This window comes from Coccinella septempunctata, chromosome 5, assembly GCF_907165205.1.
Source record: "Coccinella septempunctata chromosome 5, icCocSept1.1, whole genome shotgun sequence".
NCBI lineage: Eukaryota > Metazoa > Arthropoda > Insecta > Coleoptera > Coccinellidae > Coccinella > Coccinella septempunctata.
Window position 1 is genome coordinate 3,105,852 of NC_058193.1, and position 19,693 is coordinate 3,125,544.

Below are 19,693 nucleotides of genomic sequence, written 5' to 3' on the forward strand. Positions count from 1 at the left end.
TTCTGTTTTTTGATTGAGGGGCTCGAAATTCGAATTCTATTTCTCGTATTGCATTCCAATATTGACTTTGTTTCTATCAGAAAACAAACATCCTGAGCGACAAAACAAAAGTATGGTTTTGCTTTGTGATCAGGATGTTAGTTTTCATCTAAACATTGTTTGGAATCAATTGATATCAACGAAACACGCTGTTGGTTGTGCTATATGTTTATTTGCAATTCATAAAAAATTTACAGAAATTGAAATAGTGGGCAATAAATGAAGCTTTTCCTAGGACACTAAAGTATATGGTGATCTGCTATACGTCGAAGGTGTTGTTTCTGTACAATAGGTTGTTCTGAATTAATGAACTTAGTTGAATTTGTAAAATATACAAATATTGCAGACATATGCAAGACCTGTATGTCAGTATAGTTTCTTGGTGCTTTTTTTATGATTTCCTATGATATGGTCTCTTCATGACACAATATACAAATTGATTAATGAATGAACAGAACACTCACAGCAGGTTTCATAAAACTTTGACTTTCTAAACAACAATTTGACAGTCACTTGGTTCCCAAATGGAAATCAATAAAACCTCTGCATTTCTGAATATATTGAAAGTGTAGCAATTGAGAATCATTGAATGGACCTATAAAGATCATCATATTCACTTAATAGGCCGTTTATGCAAGGGATGCTTTCTGCATACAACAATTTACGTCGATGAACAGTTCTCAATTTACCTGCAGTAAAATGTTCATTGCACATGGTGTAGTAGTGTTTGCTGAAGTAATTGTCTTCAAGCCCTGAGAATTTTATCCACTTCGGAGCACTGAAAATAAGAATCAATGAATGACCGATTCATATGTTACGACTTTTAATACTTACGCTTCCATTTTCCTTAGTTGAGTGAAAAACTTAATCACGTAAAATACATTTTATTATTTTATCCACCGTTCTTCACCATTCAATAATTTTCGAACAATATTTTGAAGTTTTCACCAAGAAATAAGGCAAAAAACTCCAAAAATCGGCAACTAGAACGAGCCAGATAAACAAAAAGCGTTTGAGAGTCAAAACATTCAAAACCTCTTTGATCAAAATTGACGTCTGAAATCTTAAAAAATTTCATATATTTCTGCAAATGGCACTCAAATTAATATTTTAACCAGTCCTAGCGTTTTAATAACACGCGTGACACACAGATGTCGCTCAAATCGCTTTAGTCGCCTCGTTTCCCATCTTTCTACTCTATAATCTTTGCCTGGACATAGAAGTTTCTTTGCGTATGCTTTTCTGCATAGATAACATATTTTGAGTTCTGTCAGAGACAAGTCAGCATTTCTTCGGGAATACTGGTTAGGAAGCGTTTCACATTTATTGGGTGTTAATCAGTTATTATTTACGATTATCGTGGACGATTATGATGAATACTCATAGTAGTGATGAGGAAACAGTGAGGCCCAGAAGATTTGGAGCTAGGAGGAATTATTTTGAGTAATATGTCGACCTGGATTTCTTCTGTAGATTCAGAAACACAGTGGAAAGGAAGGCAGTTGGAAGCGAAGAATCTCAGCTCCTTCAATGAGAATTTTAAAAGTATAGATGCAATGATGATGATTAAGTGCACAGTTTTTTTACATAACATATCTTGTAATGAAAATGAAGGACAACCTCCTTCATGAGGAGAAGAAGAAGCAATGAATTCATATCAAAATGTTGCTGTGCCCCCTATAGGGGATCAAGAATTATTGTCAAATAATAAAACTAGAAGAACTAGACTGAATCTTATGAATAGTTATTATGCAAATATGTTGAATTAGAGTGGTGAAATTTGAATTTTTGAAATAGATCAAAGCATCTCAATTCAAACTCAAATAATCAATAAAAATAGGCTTTTGTAGAATTGTTGATTTTGATTTGAGTGAAGCTGAAGCGTTCGTTTTTTCTTGTGCGAAATAAGAAAAAACAGTGCAACTGTGCTGGACCAATAGAAATTATTACTTTATTGAAAAATTCAAACAAAATTGAGTTTTGCATTTATAACTTAGGCAATTATGAAACTCATATCAGCACAGAACATCAAACATTCGTACGGTGCTCATACGTTTTATTCGTTTTCTGTCATACTCATAACAATTTCTATATTCTTAAGTTCTTGTTTCACAGAAATACGAAATGTCAGTAATGAATAACCCAAAAGTAGATCTATCGTACACGAAAAACATTACCAACCTTCAGAAAAAAATTTAAACCGATGGTCAAAAAACCATCACTCCTTTTTTTGTTGTGAAACGAGCATCTTTTTAAACCTTGGGTTAACTCAAAGGTAGTGGTTAATAAACCACCACTGGTTACCAATGATTGTGAAACTGGGCCTTAGAGTCATTTTTAAGTGACGTAAGGTCGAGAAACGGTTTCAACAACAACCCTACAGCAAAACAGTTCGAGGCATCTTTCGAAAGACTGTTGGTTAAAACAGAAATTAAGGGTTCTGAAACTGCTAATGTGTTAGCGTTAGACAGCACAACAATTTTGAATTGTTCTTCTGCTCGCAACAAACTAACATTCACAGATGAAGGTGAAGACTTGGGGGAATCAAATGATTCAGATATTCATTTTAGGGACCATGACTATCTAGGTTCATCTTCATGGCATTTGACAACTTTTGTGGAGGATATTGTTTCCAATATTTCAGGATTTGTTGTTAAATTAACTGTGTCAAAATTTACTTGTTCAAAATGTATAGAAATCCTACAAAATGAGGAAGCCGTATCCAATCTACAAAAGAGAAAAGAATATGGGAACCTAATAAGAGCTTCCAAGTTTGTAGCTGATTTGTGCATTTTGGCAGAAAAGCAATTCAGAATTGTTAATGTCACTCGTAGTGTCCTCACACCCAAAATTAATGATATAATCAATATTTAGTGAACAAGACTATGAGTGATTTGCCTCCAACTGTTTTGCAAGCATTTGGATATCATTTATATGATGAACCTCCAGAAATGCTGAACAAACATTTTATGGATTTGATTAAATTGATTTTTAGTAAATACTTTACTGTCCGCATTCATCATAAAACGAGGAGAATGTCAGATAATGTGAATAGAGTAAGAAGTCTATTCACAAAACAAATTTTGTTTAGGCATCAATAGTGTATATTTATTTGCAATAGTAAACATGATATGATAATTACTCTGTATTTTTACTTAAAATAACCGTTCTGATCAATATTTAAATTTGAATATCATCATAATCAAACCTAAAGTTCCTTTAATTTTTAAGCTTCCTTTAACCCTACTAAAAGTGACAGTAAAGGAAGCTTTAAGCTTAAAGTGACTTTAAATTTGATTATGAAACCGGACGTTAGTAGGGATAAAGGAAGCTTTTAAATAAAAGCGACTTTAGGTTTGATTATGAAACCAGCCGTAAAACGCAAAAAGCTCCCATCACATTACTTTAACCCTATAATATAATATAATATCTCCAAATTGTCAAAATCTGACTTAACACCTTTATGCACTAATAGCTTCAACTGATTTTTTATCATCGAGACATTTCAGAAAATAATTCGTCCAATTATAAAATCGAACATTATCTTGTGTTTATGTTTCCTCATTAAGGTCTATCATTCATTGGGATTCAATGCACATGGTTAGGAACAATTAAGGCTGTAAAATAAATTTGTTCCGAGTCCAATGCCTGAGATTTTCGATTCGGAATTGGATCGCTTATTTTTGATAAATATATAAGCTATATCAATATTCAAATGCATAACACACGTCGATATAAATATCATTAAATATTATTATTACAAATCCATTGAATACATTCCAATTATATTTTTGCTGTTGTACCCCTTTCGCCTTATCATAGAAACGCCAATGACATCGGATTGGGGTGAACATAAACAAACATCAAAACAAAAACACGTTGATGTTGGACACAATAAATTCTCCTTCGTAGCTCGCAATGCGGTATCTTCTCTTTCCTCTATCTACGGGGCAGACCAAGCAAAACCTGTCAAGCAGAGTGAACAAACATAAATATGACTGCCAGAGAAGAACAGGAGTGCAACTGAGATGACGGCTTTAGCTCGTCACTATTTTGAAAGTGGACATAATTCCAGTTTTAGTTATGTCTCCATAGTAGACCGAGAGGTGAATTATAAAAAACGATGTTCATTATGTATATGTTCATGTTCATTATGTCTTGTATAATACCTCTGTGAGGTTTTTTTCAATTATGGTTCTGAAAATTTTGTAAAAAGTATGTAAGTAACGGAAATGTGTATCGTATGACGGTAAATTGAATATTAGTTCATATAAATTTCTGATATAAATTGTACAAATTCAACTAAGCTTATTAATTTGAAACGTTTCCAAAGAAAAAACACCTTTGACGTACCTATAGCAGATAACCATATACTCTTGTGTCCTAGTCAAAGCTCTATTCGTTGTCCATAATTTCAGATTTTTGCAAATTTTTTATAGATTGCAAATAAAAATTTATCACATCCAACAGCGTATTTCATTGATACCAATTGATTCCAAACAATGTTCAGATGAAAACTAATATCCTCGTCTCAAAACAAAACCATCCTTTTGCTTTGTCGCTCAGGATATTTGTTTTCTGGTCTCAACAAGGTCAATATTGGAATTCAATACAAGGAATAGAATTCGAATTTCGTGCCCCTCAATTATAAAACAGGAAACTGTTATTAAACAGTTTTTCTGTATTGACAATATGTTTTCGGCACCATCTCATTGTCAAATATGCTTTCACTTGCCAAAATTTAGTAGGTTTTTAGTACTAGCGATATGAGGGCGTTTCCTATCTTTCTACTCTATAATCTGTAACTTGAACATCAATCTACCCCCAAAATGAATTTCATGCGTTATCAAATCACTTAACTACCTCCCCTACTATAAATCGTGATAAGGTAGCAAATATAGAATTCTGTGGATCTTTGAATCAGAGTTGCATTCGGCCAAATTACCCAATTTTTCGATTTCCACAGATATTTTTCATTTTTGAAGATCGAATTACTCGAAAACAGCACATTATACAAGAAAATATTAGGAATACTTTTATTTCACAAAACGTTCAAATATTCATTAAAAAGCGTCCAACTGAGTTTCAAGAGTTGGGTTCTTCGAATTTCTGATATTTTGATGGTACGTGAGGAGAAAACTGGAACAAGTGGGTGATATCTTGTGATCATCAAATGATTGGAAAAATATATTCCGAAATTCATTTCATTCCATGAAACCGTTTGTGAGATAGAACTAAAAATAATATTTTTCTATGGAATTTGAACAGTCCGTATTTCTAAACCGAGCTGATTCAGAAAAATTGTGAAGAGTTGTGTTTTTTTTAACTCAAGATTCTACTCTTAAAATATTTGTACGAGTCAAAAATTGACCCTGTATATACAGAGTGTCCCAAAACTAGTGAATCAAACGTCTTGGGACAGCCTGTATATTTTGGGGAATGTTGGACGCATATTATATTTTCTTCTCAGGAATAATTATATCTCCTTTTCCGAGAAGAATTCGAAAATGTACATTCTTTCTTGACACAACGATGAAAATTAGGAACAAGCATACTCATTTGTTCATTGTTCGAGGTGTGTAGAAGGGTGAACAAAATGTAGCCTCTCAAAGACAGGTGATGAGGTATGTCTAACACTTCGGTGCTCCTGCTGTATTTTAATGAGTCCTTTCCAGTCTCGTATTACATTGGAATGAACGTTTCATTGCTCTGAACGAGACAAAAATGCGAATGTGAAGTAGGTAAATGACATATTTCATCTTGAGGAGAAGCTCATTCTCATTGCCTTGAACAATTTTGGAAGGATTTCGAATGAACGAGGCCATTGATGATTCTCAATTTAATTAGGTGGGGTTGTCGTTGCTAATCCATAATTCAGTGCAGTCTTGACACTCTTGTTGTGAATTTAGTAGAAACTCAAATTATCAAATTCCAAAATTCTACAATCCTGGATACCGATTCCTTCGTAGGAATGTATGCATTCGAAGGAAAATCGGATTGTATTAGGTTTCTTGGGCTACCCAGCAAACACTGAAATCTAGCCATTGTACAAAAACTGTACAGAGTCGCTGCATTTGAATACAGTAACTGTGCCAAAACGGACTGTATATGTTCCGGTGAACTGTACAGTACTAACTGTATTTTATACTGCCACAGTACATCGTTGCTTCAAATAGAGCGATGTTATTTCAATCACTGTACAGCAAGCTATATTATTTCTAATGCGGCAGTCATGTGCAAAAACTGTACAACAAGCTGCACTTTAAATGCAGCAAACCTGCAATTACGAACCCATATTCTGTTTGTACAGGAGTTTCCCTGTGTATGCAGAATATCGATTCTGCTAATCAGAAATTTTCAATTTCAATTAATATAAACCATATTTTTGTCATGAAAGGAATCTTTAATTACAGAATTATACATTTATGAAAGGTTTTTTTTTTAACCTTATATTTCATAATCGAATTCTCAAATTCTTTCATCTTCTTAAAGAATGTATATATGTTAGCAAATGTTAATTTGACCCCCCTTAAAATAACTGATAATGTCCGACGACGAATGTCGAAGGAAGAATAGGAGTATAGAACCTATGCTCTGAGAACTCTGTGCTCCAATGTTACCTGCTCTCTCTTCGCACAGGCCGAACACACAATTACTTGAACTACCTTGTCGTGCGGTACGCTTTGTACCTGACCCTTTGTTAGAGCACCTTCACGTGCTAGATAACCAACCGCCATCTTACTTTGTGAATAAAAAGTACTAACCACGTGTTTTATTAAATCTAACATATATTTAAGATTAAGAAAAACCTATGAATTATTAATGTAGATTCTATTATTTTCGGTTAGGTCAGGTTAGGTTCAATAAAAATGGATATATATACCTATATGAAATAACAAGATATATTCATTCATTAATTGCTGTATCTCGTTACCGGGAAGAAATCTACAAAAAAATAAAGGTGCGAACAGACTCGAAATTTCTTAGGGCTAATTGCGACTGTGTGCCTCCTGTGACTGAAGAGACCTAACCGTAACCTACAGATCCTTACACACTCCGGGCATGGATAGTCACCAACCAGATCTGGCCGCCGCTGTATCCTGTATCCCTCGATTCTCCATTATAACTGTGTACCAAAGACCTCCACTGTGACCTGTCTAACGCTAGTTGTTCCCAGTTATGATTGGCATTAACTGATTTTAGGGATTGATGTATTATATCCTTAAACCACTTATACTGGCCTCCTGGTTTGGAATTCGCCATACAGAGCTATTTTGGGGAGTATTGTATCTTGCATCCTCAGAGTGTGGCCGCTCCATCTGAGTCGGGTCCTTGTTACTTGAGTCTCAATTGTTGTACAACTCTGCATTCGAAACTTTGTGGAACCATCTGATATGCATTATTTATTTGTCTTAGATAACGTTGTTGCATTTGTTCAAGCTGTTTAATATGTCGCCTGTAGGGCGTCCAGCTTTCGCTTCCGTAAAGAAGCGTTGGGAGGACCACTGCTTTGTGTGCTTGCTGTATTCTAGCGGTGTTGTTGGTATGAAGGCTTTCACACACGGCTAAGAATCTTTCGGGTACTCCAAGGCGTCCCATGATTTTCCATAGCCCTCTCCGATTCACCGAGTCGAAGGCCTTACTTAAATCAAGATAGGCTGTATAGATCCTTGATTGTTGTTCACGGGCCTTCTCTTGCTGCTGCAGACGATTATACATAATCTTCGATATAATTTTACCGGCCACACTAGGCAAGCTAGACAAGCCCCTTTAATTGTCGCAATTTAACGTATCGGAAGATGTAGATGAAATTAAAATTATCAAAAGCCTAGAGTATATAATTTTTTTTATTTAGTTATCTCTGCCTGAAAGCATCTCGTACCTTTCTCGTATATGTTGCTCCACCATGTTTCAATAATCTTTTCCGCAAGTTATGAATACATTATTACGTGAAAATGCCTTTGAACACTATTATCACAACGAAAAACAAAGTAAAGTCTGTTCAATATTTTACACCGTTCAATGGTTTTGCACACACCATTCACTTTTTCAACAAATCTTTTCTCTCTATTCGAATCTAATCTAAAACAATATGGCCAACGCCAACGACTAACGTTAAACGTTTCAACTTCCAACAAAGGACAGACCTTTCAGGCATAATCGGCAATAAGGTACAGTACCGAAATGAATAATTATAATTACGGAAACTGTACAGTAACTGTATATCTATATAAAACTCTCCTTCTCCTTTCTACTGGTATATCTATCTAATACTGCACTTTTAAAATGTAGAATTATCAATACAGAAACTGTATATCTAAAACTGCAATTTTCAATGGCAGAATTTTCGATACAGAAACTATGCAGTAACTGTATATTGAATACTGCATTTTTAAAATGCAGAATTATCAAAACAGATAATATGCAGTAACTATACATCTAAAACTGCATTTTTAAAATGCAGAATTATAAATACAGAAACGGTGCAGTTTCAGTAGAGCAATTTCTGTGCTGCAATCAGGTGGCACTCTAGTAATGCAGAATCTGTACAGTTGCTGTACTTGGCTCGACTTGGTTCGGCACAAACCTTTGGTTTTCGCAGAGGTAGGTCAATCTCTGACTGTCACATACTTTTGACGGCCTTCAATAGAAGAAATTTTGATTTGGTGGTTTTCCTGGATATATGAGACAAATACGAAGAGACTGGAAATATAGCCGAGAGGCTGTTCCATGGTTTCCACCTTCTCTCTATTGCGGGACAGCATATGGAACAGTTTGAGCAGAAGAGGAAGTCGGTGTTTGGCTTTCCTGCTGAGCACACGTGCTTGTAAATTACATTCTCATTGATACGAATTTTTACTGATAGTGAATAAATCGATCGTTGCTAAAGATAAGTAAAGAAAATCGACGATAATTTCCCGGTGAACGCTGCAGACTTTGAGGATTTCTGCCTTTATGCAATGTTTCAGATCGGCGGCTCCACTTCCTACGGGACTTCGGAGGGGGAAGAGGAAGATCTAAAAGAGGTTACTTCCAAGAGGAAACGAGGGAGGAGGAATGTTTGGACTGCTACTGAGAAAAAGAAATATGATAAAAAATCTCCATATATCATATTTGAACAATCAAAATTAATTAAAGGAAAGAAAACAAATGAACCTCAACACATCAAAATAGATAACATGAATAAAGCAGCATCCATATCTGCTTCAGGAACAACTCAAAAAACAATAGACACCCAACAACAAATGAATAATAATCGAACAGAAAACATAAACGAATACTTTCACCAGCAATGAATGAAATTTATTTCACAGAATAGTGAAATCATTCCTGAAAGTAATGAAATATATAAAATCCAAATTCCCGAATTCAAAAAATATTATTCTGAAAAATAAATTAGGATTCCTCTTAAAGTCAAATAATGATAAAACACTATTGAAGAAAGCCCTCAACGAATTGAAAGCAGAGAAAAAATAACAAGCTAAATAGAAACTGTAAAAGAATTGTGTCAAGAATACACTGTTGTCCAACAGGTTATATAAGAATAATCACATGAAAAATAAATGCGTTTGAGGCACTACTCAACAATGGTCTATTTTATATGAATCACCACTACATGATATTCCCCAGTCATGCACTAGAACCAAAACCGATCCCCTGTAATGAATACTTATTGTTTGGTCATACAACTGAAAATTGCGAAAGTCCACCTAAATGCTCGAATTGTCAGGGAACCCACAAAATATTCCATTGTAAGTCAACCAATACACCAAAATATACTGCTTGCAATGCTGAAGATCATTTATCATCCATAAAATGTCCCAACCATCCGAATAAACCAATCGAAGGCAACCCAAACTTCAACGTTAATATAATTACTATGAATAAAATAACTAAAGAAAAAGAGGAACTTACCACCTAAATGCTCGAATTGTCAGGGAACCCACAAAATATTCCATTGTAAGTCAACCAATACACCAAAATATACTGCTTGCAATGCTGAAGATCATTTATCATCCATAAAATGTCCCAACCATCCGAATAAACCAATCGAAGGCAACCCAAACTTCAACGTTAATATAATTACTATGAATAAAATAACTAAAGAAAAAGAGGAACTTACAAAAAAGATGATCAGAATACACTTCCCCATAACAATACACGATGGTATAGTACATACATATTATCGCAAAGTCAACAAACCAAGAAACACCAATATAAATGAACTCTCACTTAAAATCAAGAAGAGATCCATAAGTTAGTATAATATAGAGACAACAGAGGTATTTACAGGGAATAGATTTTATGCGCTAATGTTTGATATGGAGGATCCAGAAGAGCCCTCCGCAACTGAACCTATCAACAGCAAAAAATAACATTCAAGTTATTATATATGGAGAATTAAATTTTTATACAACAACATAAACAGTTACATCCAAAAACAAACTCGATCAATCATTTCATAGAACATAACGATATATTATGTATATTCCATTCACTTTCATTTTAGAACTCGGTTGGCCTTGGAAATTTGACACATTTCACTCTATATAGTACAAAAATGTGGGGTTATGACGTTTGTCAAAACATTTTTAGGTTTTAAATCAGCGCTATGTTGCCTCAGTAATTACGTATTTCATGACAATGTCAAATCACTTTCGGAAAATATGTGACGAACATAATTGAAGTTAATACAAACTGATTGAAGGTAAACAAAATCTAGTTATTTGCATGGAAAATACAAGAGCTCTGTTTTAAAATATATTTTTTCTACAAACATCAAAAAATAACAACGTTCGCGCATTGACAACGTTATTTATTTTGAGTTCATTGTCAGGCAACAATTTTTTCTAGTTAATTTGCTCCTGACAAATTAGTGCAAGAATTTACGCAGGAGCAAATCGTTGATTTCATTTTTAATTGATTTTGTTTCAGAGATTGGGAGTGAAAACCCTAAAAAGTTTATGATGAAATATGCGAAGTGACCCTTTTTTTTCATTTTCCTTCGTTACCATGACACCGTGCGCGAAATAGTGTGCGAAATACTAACTTCGCACACTGTATGTAAACTATATGGTATTTTTATATCTTAACCTTTATGTTCCTCAATCGAGCAAAAATCCAAGAAATCATTGATTTATCAATGTATAACAATAATTAAGGCTTTAAAATTGTGAGAAAATTTAAAACTACTTCATTTTATTTATTATTTACAATGTTAACATTAATGGTGCAGCCAGTGCACGAACCAATATTTATTCATAAACCAGATAACTGCGCCTCGTTAAAAAAAAAACAGGTCTCGATTACCAAAGTTGCATTTCGCGCACTAGATACAAAAATAACTATATTTTTGCTGTGGAAGAAAATTGACTCATAATATGCACTACCTTGAGGAAAGTTAATGTTGGTTATCTTCTTTGGCTAAAGATGGAATACGTCACATCAGTTGTACATTTCAATAATATCAACCTGAAGATGAAATGCATATGATACAGTGGCGGGGAATGGGTAAATCTCGAAGGAATGAATGTATAATTACAAGAATGTAATAACCTTTGAACAAAACTTTCACCTGAATAATCAATTAACAGGACAAATGGCTCGACCTTATGGCTGTTTATCTTCGAAACTTTGATATAATAATAATTATGTAGTTATTGGTACCTTAAGACATTTACAATAGGACAAGTAAAATGAACAATAGAAAAATCAATTTTTGGGGAACTTATTTTACGATGGCATTCATTGAAAATCCTGTAGTAACTTTTTGCATTAATTCACCCAAACATAAAATTCTCAAATACCATCACTTTTTTGGGTATCCCAATTGGAGGGAATTCTTTGTCATCCTCTTTCAGATTGTGGAAACATTCAGTTGATATACAGGGTGTCTCAAGTTTGAGTGCCTATTAGACGTTTCTGGCGAACTAGACATATTTGAAATCTGAAAATTGGGATTATGATATTGTTCGAAGTTCTCTACAGAGCTAAAATATTTTCGAAGCCCAAAAACTTCCGGTTTCATAGGGAGTGAAAATAAATTCGACGAAAAATTTTTTTTTCAAGTTTTCTATTCCTGGTATGATCGAGTATTCAATAGTGAATACATTTCTGTTAAAACCGCTGTATTAAATCGAATAGTTTTCAAAATATCCAAAAAAAAACTGGAAAAAAAGTCAAATATGTTCAGTCAGTAATATGTTCATTATTCTTATTTTAAATATCTTGAGCGTAAACCGTTTTTACAACATCGAAGAGGAAGGATGTGAAAAGGTCATGCATCTTTTGGATTTCAAAAATATCATCACAGGGTGTTTCAAATTTTATGTTGAAAATTGTGATCTTAAATTGGCCATAACTTCTGTTTTTCAAATTAGAACCCTATTTTTTTATAATTGTGTTGGATTCTGCGGTCAAGAATAATGATAGTTTTCTCACATGATTATGCACCTAAATTCAATAATTTCTGAGTTATTTGAGATTTTCTGGATTTATGTAGTACGTAGAGTCAAATTCTTCGAATCTGATTCATAAGGATATTCTGTGAGCATAGAAGATAAATCATCCCATTTATAATTCACAAATGTCAGACAGGTCTTATTGTTAGTCGTTATGAAATTTTTTGAATTCACGAAATGAATCGTTGCTATTCTAATAATGAGATTTTGGATTTATTTCTTATATTTTATTTTTTCAATTGTATACGCAATACACATTCAAATGCACTTAATGATATTGTTTATTTCAAATCCATGGTGGATGACACAAAATATTGAATATCCAATGAGAAGTATCCCCATTTTTTTTTACAATTTCTGAAAAGATGTTTCAAACTTTCCAAATTCTGGAATGTAAGAGCCCCTAAAGAATACAAAAAAAGGGCAGTTGATGAAATTAGTATTTCGACTTATTTCGAAGCGAATGAGAATTCATCTCCTCAATAGGAAACACATTAAATAGATTCGCTACTTCAGTACACCGAATTATGATCAGAAACAAAATTTCTCAGGATTTCCAAATATTTTTCTGTATTTAAATTTTCTTCATAAATGTAGTACCGCACTTTATTATTCATCAAAAGAGCAAACACATTAAAACTAAATTTGTTCTGGGGGTTTCTTTGTCTTTTTCTATGAGGATTTTCACTTCTCCAAATGTGACAATTCTTTCTATTAAATAGTCCTTCATTATTGAATTTTGCTTCGTCTGTCCAAATGAACTTTTTCGAAAAATTTTCATCATTTTCAAGTTTTTCTAATATTCTTCTACAAAAATTTAACCTTTTTATGTAGTCACCTGGTTCTAATGCATGAACTTTCTCATATTTGTAGTCATGCATGTTGTGTTTTTTCAAAATTCGGTGCACTGAATTTCTGTCTAATAAGGCTAGGAACATAGTGAAGCGACCAAGAGGTGCGAACAGGATAGCGGAGAGGATAGCGGCAAATTCAAGCGAATATATTATAATAGAGTAGTACATAGTGCCGCGGTCTCGATCGCAATAGCGCGAGGCGGTTAAGCGAGGATAGCGGCGCGATCGGGGAAGTTTGTTTTCTTTCGACGCCGCGCGGTTGCAAGTAGGTGAATAAAAATGGATATCGAAGCTTTAATAAGTTCTATTTTCGTGAAGAGTGCTTTGTGGGATTCAAGAGACGCCCAACATCGTAACCGATATGTTTTGGACAAGTTATGGGATGATGTTGCCAATGAAATGAAACTAACAAGTAATTGATTTGTATTTTATTAAGACATACATAATGTTTAAAGGTATCCCTAATTAAAGAAGCAGTGGCAGTTGGTCTATTATTTTCGCGCTGTGCCCCAAATTTGTTCGAATGTGATGGAAGTTGTTCATCATCAATAGAAATTCCTTCCCTGTCGATAATTATGTTGTGCAAAATGCATATACATTTTATCACCTTATCTGCTGTCTCTGGAGATGTTTCTATTGGTTTCCAGAGAATCCGGAACTTGGCACTTATAATTCCAAATGCACATTCGACTACACGCCTGGCTCGTGAAAGCCGCATATTGAAATATTCTTTCTCGGCATCTAAGTTCCTCCTATTGAATGGTCTCATTAAATTATTTAGTAAAGGATAAGCTTCATCCCCAATGAAAACATAAGGTACAGTTATTGCAGATAAAGGTAACATAGCATCCTCAGGTATGTGTAGACGTTTATTTTCCATCAGATGGAAAAGCGATGAAGATCGGAATGAACCCCCATCACTCTGCTTTCCATATCCACCGAATCAGTCCAGCGAAGGGCCACAAGGATGCCTTACGGTGTGATAAGACCTAGTTATGAGGAAAGATTGGGTTTGATGGGCCTACCAACTTTCGAAGCTCGACGCTTAAGAGGAGACTTAATTATATCCTATAGGGCTTTACATCATCTGTTTGATGTGGATCTATCGGTTCTCTTCACTCTCAATCCTATCACTCATTTAAGAGGACACAATTTAAAATTGGCGAAAGAAAAGTTCAAGTCTGCCAGTAGAGAACACTTCTTAACCAACAGGATTTTCGGCTCTTGGAACGTACTACCAACCGACGTGGTTAACGCTCCTTCGGTAAACGCGTTTAAGAATTCTTTGGACAGATGGCTCGCTAGCAACGCCCAGTGACAGTTTTTTGTGCTGTGCTTAACGACTGTGACAATTCATTTTTTTTCTTTTTCCTCATATGTTGTAATTTTATTGAGTTTATAGATTTTATCTCAACTCTACTCCATGTTTATAATAATAATAATAATAATAATAATAATCAATTATTGTGAATTTGTAATTAGCATCAGCAACAGCTTGCAACACAATCGAAAAAAAATTTTTGTAATTGTAAAACATACTTCCCGAGTGATGGGGACATTTTATACGAATGTGTTTTCCATCAATTGCCCCCAGACAATTAGGAAAGTTCCACCTTTCATAAAATTCTTTCGCAATATTTTCAAAATCATTTTCAGTAGGAACTTTCATATGTACTGGTTGGAACGTGTCCCAGATAACTTCCACTACTTCTCGAACGATTAATGACACAGTGGAGGCACCCATTCGAAAAGTGAAACCAAGTGTTTTGAAAGATGATCCAGTTGCCAAATATCTGCAAAATAAAAAAAAGTTTGAATGCTATCCTTACCAATTTTTTTATTCCAGAAAACGTTGTTAGAACAAAATGGAAGAATTTAAGAGATACGTTTCGTAAAGAACTAAAAAAAATGCCTGTGAAGCGATCAGGAGATGGATCTTCCTCTTGGAGGTCATCTTGGCCATATTTCGACAACCTATACTTCTTAAAAGATCAATTCACGGCAAGAAAAAGTACAAGTAATTTGCCTGATGGCGTAATCTTCGATGAGGATCTTAATTCTCAATTATCGAATGAAGAAGTTTTAGATAACGTAGATCCTCCATCGATGGTCGATATATCACAATCCTGTATTAATGAACCATCGACAAGCACGCCATCGGTGAGCAATTTCTCAAGAAAAAGGGAAAGTGAGCATATTGATTGCTACACTCCTCTTGCAAAAAAAAATAAGAGGAAACTAACCAACGAGTCAGAAGTTGGAACCGCTTTAATAAGGTTAGAGGAAGAAAAAATCAAATTATTAAGTAACCAGAAGAAACCACCAGATGAAGATGAATGTATCTTCGAAAGCCTCCTTCCTCATATAAGGACACTCAGTCCGAGAAAAAATACAGAAAGAAGTTTATGACTGCGTTTATGGAGGTCAGCAAAGGACACAATCAACCAGTTCTGTACAAAATACACCGGAGGAATATTCGACATCTACATCCATAGTATCTTACATAAATCATTTTTCTGATGAATCTTTTCAAAATTTGTAGAATTCAAAAAATACTCAGTAGCATCTACATTTTTTATTCTTGTTCAATTTGAATCCATTTCTGAATAAAATTATGAGGAATATGTGTTTACTCACCTCAAAGTTACCACCAGACGTTCTGTGGGAGTGATAGGGTCGCGAATGAAATTGGTCCAGTTTTTCATTAATTTGGATTCAATTTTTTCCAAGATGTAATCGAACGTTTCAATCTTCATACGAAAATATGAATAAAATTTTTCTGGATGCTCGCGTAATTCCTCATACAAGTGATGAAATTCACCATGTAATTTTCTGGATTTATTGATTTCATGAACACTATAAGTTCTTCTATTTTCATTATTTTTTATCAAATACCAGAGTTTCAGTGACGAATTTTCCAACAGCATAAATTTATTTGAATCCATTATTCGAAATCGCGCCACTTCTTGACTTCTATAACACGGGTCAACACCAAATTTGACTTTGACTGCAAAGCATAAAATTTCGATAGTTTAGATCCTAATTAGACGAAAAAAAAATATATGGCATGAAAAAGTTTGCTTTTGTGTTTAGGAGACTGATTCAACGATAGCATTTACAATAAAAACAAGCAACATGTGGAGCCCATGGCTTGTCTTGATTCCAAACAGGAAAGTCAAAATATGCTTCATAGGCTTCAGAGAGAACGTGAGATGTCTTTAATTCGTATTTCACATCACGAAACATAATAAATTGACCATTTATAAAACAAAATGCATCAGCATCGTATTCACACATTCTTGACGATATTTGAAGTTTGTCTGAGCTAGTAAACAACACCTGATCATTTTTTATGACTCGAGTGCCCTCTAGCGGCACCTTGTAAACGTAAACACCCCACTCTCATCGGACGGTCTTTTTGAATTATTGAAAATTATAAAAAAAATGACGAACGACTATTAATACTATAACTATCACAAAAGCAAACTTTATACCAAAAAAAGTTATTTTCTTTTCGTTTTTGTGCATAATTAACCGGAAAATCCTAGTATAAACGTTAGGACAAAGAACAAAAATTTTTTTGTAGAGTCGTGTAATAATCAAACTCGACTGCCGCTTTGCTTTCTTGGTCGCCTCACTATACGATGACACCTCGTCATCGCCGCTACTCTCGGGAACCGCTATCCTCTCCGCTATCCTCTTCGCACCTCTTGGTCGCTTCACTATGTTCCTAGCCTAAATCGATTTCATTCATTCATTTCACTAATTTCATTTTCCTCATCATCAAGTACCCTTCTTTTGTATTCTTTAGGGGCTCTTACACATCCAAAACTTTGAAAGTTTGAAACATATTTTCTAAAGATCTTCACCGTCATGGAAGGTAAATGGGGGATACTTCTCGTTGAAGGCCCGGCAAGTTCTACTAATAATTCTGTCACATTCACCATGTATATAAAATAGATCCAGAATTTCGTAATTAGAATAACGGTTCATTTTGTTAAATCGAGAAATGAAGATAACGAATAACAATAACACCTGACACTTGTGAATTATTAACAGATAATTTATCTTCTATGGGTACAGAGTGTTCCCATGGTTACGAAAAAATATTCATTGGATTTTTTTAGATGCAATCAATTTGACTCTACGTACACCGTAAATCCAGAAAATCTCAAATAACTCAGAAATTATTGAATTTAGGAGCATAATCATGTGAGAAAACTATCATTATTTTTGACCGCAGAATCCAACACAATAATAAAAAAATTGGGTTCTAATTTGAAAAACAGAAGTTATGGCCAATTTAAGATCACAATTTTCAACACAAAATTTGAAACACTCTGTGATGATATTTTTGAAATCCAAAAGATGCATGACCTTTTCACATCCTTCCTCTTCGATGTTGTAAAAACGGTTTACGCTCAGGATATTTAAAATAAGAATAATGAACATATTACTGACTGAACATATTTGACTTTTTTTCCAGTTTTTTTAGGATATTTTGAAAAAAATTCGATTTAATACAATGGTTTTAACAGAAATGTATTCACTATTGAATACTCGATCATACCAGGAATGGAAAACTTGAAAAAAAATTTTTTCGTCGAATTTATTTTCACTCCCTGTATAACCGGAAGTGTTTGGGCTTCGAAAATATTTTAGCTCTATAGAGAACTTCGAACAATATCATAATCCCAATTTTCAGATCTCCAATATGTCTAGTTCTCCAGAAACGTCTAATAGGCACTCGAACTTGAGACACCCTGTATAAGTCGTTTAGATTCGGATGAAACATTATATAAATTCACTCACAATGAATATGTTCGCTACCGTCTGACGTATTGTAGATTTCAGAATATCAGGGTAACTATTTGAATGAGCGGACCTGAATTCTAAGTAGCACTTCCTGAAACCCTGTCTCCTATTTTTTTCAATCACTTTCGACATTTTCGTAATAAAAATTGATATTAGTTGTGGCAACGGCGTTATGGCATTAAGGACATTTCATGAGTGCCAACCTTAGTCCGTTCTAGTTACAAAAACTTGAGAAAATTATTTCATGGCCAACCGAGTGCTAAAATGAATGTGAGTGAAGTATACAATGTTTGTTGGGCGAAAATGACAAATATGCAATAGCGAAATTAGACACAAGTACAAAAGTTTGAACACCAAATACAGAATACGAGAGGTGAAAATCTGAGCAGTGTCATCCAGGCATACCTACAGTGTGGAAAAGCCAATTCACCAGCAGTCAACAACCCGTTGAATGAAGTAACCCATTTCTCTGTTCCATTCAAAAATGTTAAATTACATATGTTAATGTATACATTCATCCTTCATCAAAGATAGAAAAAAATATTTTCATAATAGCGTCCCCCTGTAAATATGCTAATCATAATAGGAGACTTCATCGTGAACAAAGCCAAGAACCAATAGATCAACAACTTTTTGAAAAACAAACAGTTCACTAAAGTGAAAACTTCACCATTATTTCTGAGATAGTACTTCTGATTCAATCTTCTAAAACAAAATATTCAGCAACTTGAATTAACCCCCGATTTGGGCTCAAATCACCTAGCAGTGGTTGTTGAAATAGACCTGACTATGAAACCAACAGAAGAACAGAAATAGATTATACTGTACCGTGGTTACATCGGAGAAAACCTATCTCGAGCGCCAGCTATTCTTTTCACTAGGAAGAATAGCAAACCCACCAGAGAAGCTGCTAGTCGGAGACAGAGTTCGCTGTTATCTAGGGTGGTAGCGATAACGAAGTAGTCAAAATCAAATTATGTATTACTTTATTCACACCTTCGGAAACTGATTATATGTACAACGGAGATATGTGTAGGTATGAAATATGAGCGAATCTATCAGCAAACATACATTCGGGAAATTCTATCCGGTCACGAGCACTTTATAAAGTTAATACCGGGTACAGTGAGAAATCAGAGGTTGTTCAATAAAATGCGCAAACCAGAACTGACGAAATGAATACTAAGGATGACCTCGCGAAGTGAAATGACTTGCTATACGGTATCGGGATGTAATTAATTGTATTTCTCCAATGAAAAGAAACACAACCAGGGCGGACCTATTCGAGACTTTTATCCGCTACCCCAAGGGCTATAACGCTCCATGACTGATAGCGAAGAAAAGGTCTATCTTTAGCGCAACTACGGGATTTCAGTGACGACGAGCTGTATCTCTTATTCTCTACCCCAAGGGCTTACGCACCATGACTGATAGAAAAGAAGAGATTTCGGATCACTTATGACGCGGAACGCAGACAGGGGGGTTGACGGGACTTTCCCTTCAGTACCCCAAGGGCTTACGCGC

At 34.6% G+C, this 19,693-nt stretch overlaps 1 protein-coding gene across 1 annotated transcript in view; it reads right to left on the reverse strand.

The window, feature by feature from the left end:
* LOC123313827 (metabotropic glutamate receptor 2-like) overlaps positions 1-19,693 on the reverse strand; it is a 642,000-nt gene that overhangs the window by 268,284 nt on the left and 354,023 nt on the right. The gene's annotated exons all lie outside the window — the stretch shown is intronic.